The sequence below is a fragment of the Hyposmocoma kahamanoa genome, unplaced genomic scaffold (genome assembly GCF_003589595.1).
Source record: "Hyposmocoma kahamanoa isolate Upper Pololo Valley unplaced genomic scaffold, ASM358959v1 96636, whole genome shotgun sequence".
Taxonomy (NCBI): domain Eukaryota; kingdom Metazoa; phylum Arthropoda; class Insecta; order Lepidoptera; family Cosmopterigidae; genus Hyposmocoma; species Hyposmocoma kahamanoa.
The window spans coordinates 1-10,619 of record NW_020655236.1 but is presented as its reverse complement, the minus strand read 5'-3'; the positions used below and the strand labels follow the sequence as shown (position 1 = coordinate 10,619).

Here is a 10,619-nt window from a genome sequence, read left to right as displayed (position 1 = left end):
CACACACACACACACACACACACACACACACACACACACACACACACTTGAAAACACATATACACAAACAAACACTAACACTGCACAAACAATATTACTTGTTTTTACTTCACGTATTTTATTCCTTTGTAAACTTGAAATGAATACGTCATTTGAAATTCAGATTCTGTAGCAGCAGAGCTCCTTGTGAAAAAGCTCGTCTAGGGTAGTACTGCCACCATACCTATTTCTGTCGCCAAGCAGTAATATTAGCACTGAGTCCCGGGTTTCAAGCCTAGGGGTGCTAGTGAGATTACACGCTCATGGGACTTGTCAACTTATGTCTCAGGGTGACGGGCGCAGTGGCAGCGCCCTTAAGATCTTTGCGATTTGAAGCTCAGAGTGGTATTTCAACTGTTAGGGGTAGGGGTGTCGTTTACCACCAGACATACGACTGTTTCGTCCTGTCACTTATTTATATTACAAAAAAAAAATTGAAGTAACGTATTGCCTCAGATTACAAATCTGAGCGTATTGCCTACTGAGATTATTTACTTAACTTATGTAATTTAGAAACTTATGTAACTTGAAAAACGAACAGTCAGAGTATTGACTTACAAATAAATGGACGACGGGTCTAATACAAAAACCACGAAAGAAATGTCCCAAGTCAACCTATTTAAACGTAGTGACATGTAAAGGAATATGAAAAAGCTAAAACGTTGAATTTAAATTGCAATGTCATCGCAGTACTGTCTAATTTTGCTTGCTTCGCTGCCAGTCGAACAAACGAAGACTAAAGCGTGAATGACGCTCTGTATACGATTTTAACGCCCTATAAGTTCGGACACTTTTTAGCGCGGACCCGACGTCCATATAATTGTGAAAAGTGAATGTGATATGGCATTTGATTTCTTTAATGTCATACAATTGTTTTTCTAGAAGCCAGTAGCAGTAAAGCTCCTTGTGAAAGACTCCGTCCAGGGTAAGTACTGCCACCCTACCTATTTATGCCGCCAAGCAGTAATATGAATGTTACAGTGTTATTAAATTTATTTTCTATTTAAATTAAAAATGTAGACGTTACCTTTGATAATCTCATGACGTAATGACGTCAGAAACTATATACTTCGTACACATATTACGAACCCAATACCACCCATCTTACTCCAGTAATAAGGTTGTTAATGTATCGTATTTGTAAAAGAATAAATTCTTTGTTTAGTTTTCCTTGACAAATCTAAGAATTTGAATTACGCGATGGATTTCCTCCTAGGGCATTTTAGTTGTGAACTTGTTGTCGTCGATGCAGGTACGTAGGTTTTATTTATTAAGTTACACGTTATAACTTAGTTATGAGCATTGAGCATGTAGAGCGGATGGGTGTAAGAAGAATTACCAAACAGATTTATGATGTGAATGTGCATCAAATGGTTTTAATAAGACGTCCCAGAAAGACACACTGACCAGCGCAGCGTCCTGATTCAAATTGGAATCGTTCCGTTCGGGCAGTCTCGTAATCAGACGGGTTTCTGAGCGAGAAGATGAACCTGATTCCTACTATATCGTTCTCATTTGTGAGTTAAATCAACTATTGTTTCGATTAGAAATGTCAAAGTTTCCGATCGGCCAGTTGTGAATCGCAATTATGCGCCTCGACTCGGAAAAGACACCGTTTCCGATCGGGCGAGGCAATCAAAATCAAGCTGCAGATCAGTGATGTCCTCAAAAAGGCTGGGAGCCGAAGAAACAAGAATAAAAGAAATTGTATGAAAAGCGTATGTAGTTGATATATGTGAGGCTAGAAAGTTATATCAGGATAGAGTAAGGTGGTGTTCCGTGGTCTCTGCCTACCCCTCCTGAGGGACAAGGGCATGATGAACATTGAACTTTTCGGATCGGCGTTCTCCGTCCGACAACTGTCGAAAATTTTTTTTTTATTGTGACTCGGCAAAATGACTGCACCGCGCCTGATGGAAAGTGCGAATACAGTCCAGAGATGGGGGTAACGGATGGAAAACACAAATATCTTCACTCCGTCACTATCATTTTGCCGGTCTGGCCAAATGCTTCTTCACACTACGTTTGAAGGACCCGATGTTATAGAGGGGAGGTTCCACAATTTGATGGTTCGGCATAAAAACGAATTGCCAAACTTTTTAGTGTGGGACGGTATTGAACTGACCGTCCAACTGTGGCAACGCAATCCTGCACCGGTGGTCCGCTGATGGAAAGGAGAGGAAGTGATAATTACAGTTAAATAAATAATCTTCTTCGTCTTCATGTAGATACCATCATCTAATGAAGGTCGGCGATTATAATGGCAATCTGGACCTTGGACACTGCAGTTTTTAATAATGATCGGGTGCTCCTGGTGCAAATTTCAGAGCCAGAATATTCTCCTTCTTTCTACACTTTTCTTTCCCCGTATTTTCAAATTCAAAATAATTTGTTTCGCCAATATTACAGCATATTATAGTACAAGAGTCACAAAAATTAAATGATATAAAAAACACATATTATTGAAAATTTGTTGTATAAGAGTCATGTCTCTCAACCGCTACCACTATTCACCTATGCGCTTGTCCGCATGCAAGCACATCCACTGGTGTAGCAGCGGAGAGTCCCACCGGTCAGTAGAAACGTTCAGAATGCTGTTAGATGATCTACGCAGGCGGCTCAGCAGCGACGCAGTACGCTTAAAATCACGTGGAAACCATCCGCGAACATACCTGAAGCGCTACAGAACGTGGCAAACCCAGCAGCATCCTGAACGTGTTATTATATTGTACGCGCAGTACGCCGGCTGACCGCTGCGCATATGAGACCCAGACGCTGCACGTGTAGAAGGATTGGCAGAAAGCTTTGAATAGCGTTATCTTGACTTCGTTAGAGCAGCGTGCGAATCTCCGAACAAGCATATTACAGCGGACAGCCAGAGCCCTGCGCTCTCTTTTTTTATGATAATGTGCTTTGGGTTTCTCAGTATATGACCCAGATGCTCCAGTTTCGTTCTTTTCATAATATTTTAACACGTCTCGTTTTCTACCGACACACGTTGCAGCACCTTTTCGTTCGTGACTTTGTCTCTCCTCGATACTCTCAACATTCTTCTATACACCCACATTTTGAACGCTTCTGCTTTGTGGAACATAGGTTCTGTGAGTGTCCAGATAAAGAATATTCGACCAAATTAAAAGAGGCATGATGCGAATGAAGCGAATGAATACTTGACATTCTTTTAATTTTGTTGAGTATTACTTATATGACAATTTTTATTTGACAATGGGTTCACGAGTGGCGACCACCAGCTTGATTTTGATTGCCTCTCTCTCCAGGTCTCGGCACGCGTAACGTAGGACGTCCCCCTGTAAGATAGACCGACGATCTGAAGAGGGTCGCGGGTAGTGGTTGGATGCGGAAAACGGGTTATCGGGCGCTATGGCGTACAATTGGGGAGGCTTATGTCCAGCAGTGGACTGCAATAGGCTGATTGATTGAATAAATAAATAAATAAAATAAAATTGTTTATTCAGTAACATAATGTACAGAGAAAACTAAAGACTACTTATGCGATTTAATGTAAAAATAACACATGTACCTGAACTAGGAAATTCCTGTATTTCAGGTAAAAAGTACTACTAAATATAAACGTGGATACTAATTAATATTATAAATACTTTTTAGGAGAATCTTATGAAATAAAATTAAACAATTAAACAATAAATTGCCAATCAAAAAAAATTTACACTTAAACAAGACAACATTTATTTTACGATAATAAATAAATTCTCTGTATCCTCATAGGACATATTTTGAAGAGCGTCTTGGAGAATTTTCTTTACCTTAAAGCAACAGAAATTATAAATGGAATATTTGGCGTTTAATTTATTGTACAAAAATGGTCCAAGAAACACAAAAAATCTTGAAATAAAAATATGTTTTGATGATATAATTTTGGGGCAGACAATATATTTTCGTCTTTTATTAGTGTTTTCAGTAATATATGGGAGCAATACGTGCTGTTTGAGGACTGTGGACTTAATAAATAATTGCCTTACAGTTAATACTTTACATGACTTGTACAGAAGGTCAGTGGGGTAACGGAAAGGGCGGTAGGTAGAAACCTTTAGGACAACTCGCTGGGCTCTTTCAATGATTAGTAAAGTATATGATATTTGACAATAATAGTTTAGGATGGATGTCAGATCAAGAACAAGAGTGGACCCCTTGAATCGCGTTTATTTATTTTTCGAATCTTATCGACTATATAAAGATCCTATAATGACAAATATACGCCATATAAATAAAAAACAGTTAAGGCGAAATATATGAATGAAAGTGTATTCCACGGTATTTAAGTTTATTTGTAAAGAGCAACCCCTAGAGTTTTTTACACGTTCTTCTCAGAGAAGTCAGCACAGTGAACGAGCAGTAGCTTAAAAATGATGTTTTGAAGAGCAAATTTATTTTACCTATGGAATAAATTTCTTTTTTAATTTGACTTTGACCTTGTTTTTAAATTTTCCAGTTGCATTGTAACAATATTACAAACGAGGATAAAACATCGCGTCATCTGACAGCGCTTGACCACGGCAAGTACAACTTGGCTGGAATGTCACAATAACAGGTAGGTTGGTGTGCAAGTGTTTATTAAATAGATTTTATTGATTTCAAGCACTGGAAATACGACTGTAATGTCAGGGACTTGAGTATGATTTCGAGTCTCAAATTCTGATCAAATTCAATCAAAATCCATACTCAAATCCTGAATAGAGCATTGAGTAGAGTTCTTGAATACGACCCTAAGTATGCTACGAGAATAATTTCGTTATTCAAACTAATGAGAATTTATATATGTCATTTCGTTTCGAAAATACAAAATCGAACAACGGTCTATTTGACATTCACAGCGAAGAAGAACGAACGAAATGTACTATGTCCTGAGAACAAGTAGTCTTGCACATAGATCATTGTTCTACGGGTGAGTCGAAATAGTCGTGATATGGGAACGGGCTAGACGCGACAGTCGTCCAACGATAAATAAAACGTTACGACATAATGGGAATGGGTACTTATATATAAATGGGTAGCAGTACTACTCTGGACGAACTCATTCGCAAGAAGTTACCTAAAGGTCTACTCTCAAAATATACAACCGCAGCTGCATACGAAATCAAAACGATCCGTGAGCCGTCCGCTGTTCGTTAGCCACAATTGCTTGTGTCAAATCACGATCTTCGACTCGTCGTTACTTCCGGGTCCGATACGAAGCTAAAGCGATGATCGTTGCTTCTTATTTCGTATGACGTGTTGAGGTTATGATGTCCGATACACGTGTCAAAATCCTGTCTTTTCGTAGTAGGTTTATCAACGTCCGATGTCGGACACCCATATAAATCACGCGTTTCATTCCGCTATCGTTCCACAATCGGGCACCTAACGCGTTTCATAGTAAGAAATTATTAAAACGAAGGCCGTACGCAGCTACGTATATCGGATTTTACTTTTGGGAATAGACGCTTAGAGCGTACTACTACGAAATAAGTAAAGCATAAGTTTGTATAAAAAATAAATAATTAATAATAATAGACTGAAACTATTTTATTTATTTCCCTGTACGATGAGCATCAGAGCAATGGAATTCACTCCGGTGCACAACCCCGAACAGCCAAACAACAAAAACAGGATAATGTTGTTATTTATAAATGATTAATAACAAAGATCGCACACTTACAAAACTTCATTCGATCTGGCTGGACTCGAACTGGCACCCTTAGACAATCCGTGCCAGATGCTTTGCCAATTAAGCCACGGAACGAACCACATTTTTGTTTTTGGTTTTTAACCGACTTCAAAAAAAGAAGGAGGTTCCCAACTGGACTTTGTTTTTTTTGTATGTATGTTACGCGTTAACGATTTTGATTGTTGAAGAAAATAGTCCACCTCTAAGGGTGGCAAAATAGGCGATAATACTCTGTACTGAGATTATTAAAGATTTTTTTACCAAATACCATGGTAGTAAAACATAGTGACATTCAATAAACTTTTTTTTATGAAGTCTCTTGCGACGTGCGATCGGTCCATGGACCATGAGGAGCTGTTTTGTTATGATTCTATTTGGCGTGGTAGGCTCGCCCGCCCTGTGTTAGGCTGCCTTCATCTTTCCAATTTCTCCTTCCTTTAGTCACACATGTGGCGCCTCTTCAATAGTCTGTTACTTAGTGATTCGTTCAAAGCTTGTGCAAGCCTGTTTTTATGTCGTGAGATTCCGTCCTTATCCGCTCATGCGATGCGCTCCTCCTACCGCAAAATGGCGGCTATTTGGTTTCGCAAATTAGAAAAGCATTCAGTTTAAATACATTTTTTTATAAATAAAAATTATTATTCTGCATTGCTAAATAAATACCCTCCGTACTACCAACAAAAACATCTCAAATACAATGGAGTAATACACCGCAAATCCTGCACTTAAAAAGCGCTAATGAAATTTTTGGTGTACTTGGATAAATATGATAATATTCCGTTTGAGTGGTTCTAACGTTTACCATGAAATTACCCCTTAAAGTATAGTTTATAAACATTTATATTCTGGGTAAACTTAAAAAACGCTACTTACGGTATGTTTTCAATAAATAAACACCGAAATCACCAGCCCAAACAATAACACACACGATTGTCGTGACGTATTTTTGAAGTTGTTTATTTTTTTAAATGACAGACCCAGGCATTACAAACTTTATGGTTTGCTAGAGTAGTTACCGAAATAGCAATTAATATTAGTTCTTTTACCTGTTATAACTTCGATATCCGATAAATCGGTATAAAATCATCACCGGCACCTCTAGGTGTGGTATGCGTCTACGGCTGCATGTATCGCGTGAGCGGTTATAGGTTTTTGTCATGCTACTTATCTCCTGTTTGACAGTAGGGATTTGCAGATAATCATCAATCTCATCCATTTTTGTGAACCATGGAGCATTTATCAGAGTTTTGAGCACACCATTTTGGAACCTCTGTAATATCTCCAAGTTATCAATACTTGCTGATCCCCACAGTTGTAATCCATAATTCCAAACCTGTTTGAGGACAGTTTTGTAGATAATTAACTTGTTCTCAAGAGACAATCGGGATTTTCATTCCAATGATCTGAATTTCTTGTTAACCTGATCACGCTTCTTTTGTATGTGTATATTCCAGGTTTGTCTGCGGTCGAGGTAGAATCCCAAGTATTTAACAACAGTATTGTGGGGTAGCACATCTTCACCTAGTTTTACAGTTGGGGAATCTTCTCTTCGCAATATAAACGTGATGTAATTGGAGTTTGCTGCGCTAGCTTTGATTCTCCTTTGATTGAATGTATCTTATCAAGGTGCAATACTCTTGAAGCAGTCTCTGGGTCTCTATCTGATGTTAGAATGGCTATGACATATGCGAATGTAGCAGTCAAGATATTAACAGATTCTGGTACATCAGCCGTATACAACATGTAGAGCAATGGCCCCAACACCACTCTGGGGGATACCTGCTTTTATATCATAGAACTTGGAGGTTGCATCGTTAATCTTAACGTGGAACATCCGATCTTTAAATATGATTTTAATTAATAGTAGGTACATATTGTAAGGTATAAGTTTTTTAGCTTGAACAACAACCCACTTACTTACTTACTTGGTGTAACGGGCTGGTGTCCGCAACAACAACCCACTGTGCCAGACTTTATCAAATGCTTGTTGTACGTCTAGCAATATACCTGAGCAGTATTCTTTTTGTTCTAGTGAATTTCTTATAGGTATATTCACATATTCTGTGAACCTGTTCAACAGATGAATGTTTTTTTCTGAATTCAAATTGGTGTTTTGGGACCAAGTCTTCTTCATGAAGATAATTGTTGAGGCGTGTGGATAGTATTTTTTCTAATACCTTTGACAGTACGGGGAGCAAGCTTATTGGTTAATAAACTTAAAAATTAAAGCTGTTTAACTTGTTTTGTAGAACTTTAACTTGTTTGACCTCCGTGGTCGAATGGCTAGCACACCAGTTTTCATAGCGTCGCAATCTCCGTGATCTCCCGGTTCAATCTAGAAAAACTAACTTTTCTATATTCTGATATGGTCTGAGTGTTTGTGGTACCGTCGTTGTTTCCTATTTCCGTAACACAAGTGCTTTAGCTACTTACATTGGGATCAGAGCAGAGGGATATTTATTTATTTATTTGTGTTCATTTGTATTAATTTATTTATTATTTATTTACAAATTACAAAAGCAAGTAATTGAATTTCCATACACATTTTAATTGTGTTACTAACAGAGGGTTTCAGATGCTGGGTTTTATCATTTATACTTCGAAGGGTCTTAAAAAGTCTTATGTAATAACCTTATTCCGACTCTACTAAGGTTTAGTTAGGTCAATTTTGGAATAATTTCTGTGATTTGGTCACCAGCCTATAATGTTCACTTGCAAAATATTGAACGAGTTCAAAAATCATTTTTGAGATCAGTTTGTGGTAGATTCGGTTTACTGCGAAGTCTGCAATCGTGTGCCAGTAGGGTTGAGTACTTGACAGTGCCGTTATTCGAAAAAAGGGAGATTTTAATGATCTCATTTCCTTACATAAAATCATACACTCTATGGTGGATTGTCCCAAACTTTTAAGCCAAATTAATCTTAATGCCAAAGTACGTCTCAGGGTGCCGAAAGTAATACCTCTTTTTTAAAGCCCTATAGTGAAAATGTGTCTAGTATATAATGAATTTAAGCAAGGTAATGCTCATCTCGATATTTTTAATTCGGAAATTAATTCACGCAAGACGCAATTTTACGTGTATCGCTAGAGTTTTAGCTTTTGACCACTTTGTGTTCCGTTACATTGTTATTACTATTATTTTTTAACTATATAAACAAATCACTTTGTAAATTTATTTATTAATTTCTTTTTTCTTTTTCACTTTTTTGTTATCTTCGTATTGGATTTGGAGATTGTAATTTTACACTAACTCAATACTGAGACTAACAAATTTAATCACGCTGTGTTCACTGTTTTTGGAATGTGGTCTAGTCTATTTATCAAACTGTATCAGTTACCATGTTTTTTTTATAACATCAAGTGACGGGACGAACAAGTCGTGCGCCTGATGGTAAGCTGCACGCCTGTCCATAACAGTTACAGTGCCACTCAGAGCTTTAAATTGCAAAGATCTGAGGGGCACTGCCACTGCGCCCGTCACCCTGAGACGTAAGCTCTACTGCTACTAAATGTGAAGGTGTGTGAAATGTGAAACCATGTGATGATTACATTCTGTCTGTGTACTTTTAAATTAAAATTGAAAAAAAATATATTAAATTAATTCTAACGCCCAGAATACTACGACTAAAACACTTCATTAATTTTATTGTATCTTAAATTCTAGTGACGTATTTTTCAAATTTATCATTCTCGTCACGTCGTATTATAAACAACACAGAAAATATATTAAAAAATGAATCTCTTTCCTTACTTATGTGATTATGTCCGCCGACCATAGAATTGTAACCTGGTAAATTGAGTATACATTCACTTGTCAATATGTTTCAGATTGCCAATATGTCGCTTCAGATCAAGTTCGGAATCATTGGCCTGCTCGTCACCATCGTAAACTCGGCTACGGACGACGCCACCTCGCCAGTTACATCGATATTACCGACCGAATGGACCTCTCAAGTGAACTTTTCTTTTGACCCCTCTCTCGAATTGAACGAAACTAAAGCTTTGTTGATTCTATACGACGCAGCATTTACGCCGTTCATTTCAAAGGAAGATAATAATTATGGTGATGTATTAACGACGAGACTGTGTCCAAATGGCGAACAATTCAGCTGGATATCAAAAATATGCACTAAGACAGCTGAAGAGGCTCCTGAAATGTCTGATGACTGGTAAAGAGATAACTTTGTAGCAGTGGTTAGTAGTTTTTGCATCGAGCTTCCATAAAAAAAAGGCAATAATAGAACGTTAACATTTCGATACCTCCAATTAACACTACGCCAATTTTATTTTTTGGTCATTTTCTGTTATTTTTGTAAACAGCCATATTTATTAACTAATATTACGGTCCCAGAACTTTGAAAAAAAAAAGAAACAAAAAACAAAATTAAAAAAAAGCAACAAAAAAAACAAAAAACAGAACAGCAGAGGGGGTGTGTAGATAATTGAGACGCAGACTTTGTGGACAAGGCGTGAACAACAAAAAGATTATGCGGCTAGTGACCCAACAGTGTGTTTGACTGACGTAAGGTTCAGTGCCGAAGTTAGGATAGAGTAATGCCCGGAACACACAAAACTAGTTTTTCAAGCTAGGACAGAAAGCTAGCAAGCTGGTAACTCTGTCTTATAATACGGAATTATATTAATATAAAATTATATTAAATACGGAAACGCTATAATACGGAATAGTGGCATTCCATAGGGATTCCTCTTTCTTTTAATTATATTAATAATAATATAATCTTTTATTTATAATCTTTTAAATAATAATATTAATTTTGAATCAATTACGGTACTCAGTTTCGGCATGTAAACTGTCTCAGAAACACGTGGTCAAATACTCCAATTTGAAGTTAGGCAGGTATTAATAGTACCTAAAAATAAAAATTTAAGAAT

General features: G+C 37.3%; 1 long non-coding RNA gene across 1 annotated transcript; it reads left to right on the top strand.

Annotated features, from left to right (window-relative positions):
• The first annotated feature begins 1,264 nt into the window (after positions 1-1,264).
• LOC113238540 lies at positions 1,265-9,571 on the top strand. Its single transcript, XR_003311107.1, has 3 exons — positions 1,265-1,291; positions 4,511-4,609; positions 9,555-9,571. It is a non-coding gene; the product is annotated as an uncharacterized LOC113238540 (long non-coding RNA).
• The last annotated feature ends 1,048 nt before the right edge of the window (positions 9,572-10,619 follow it).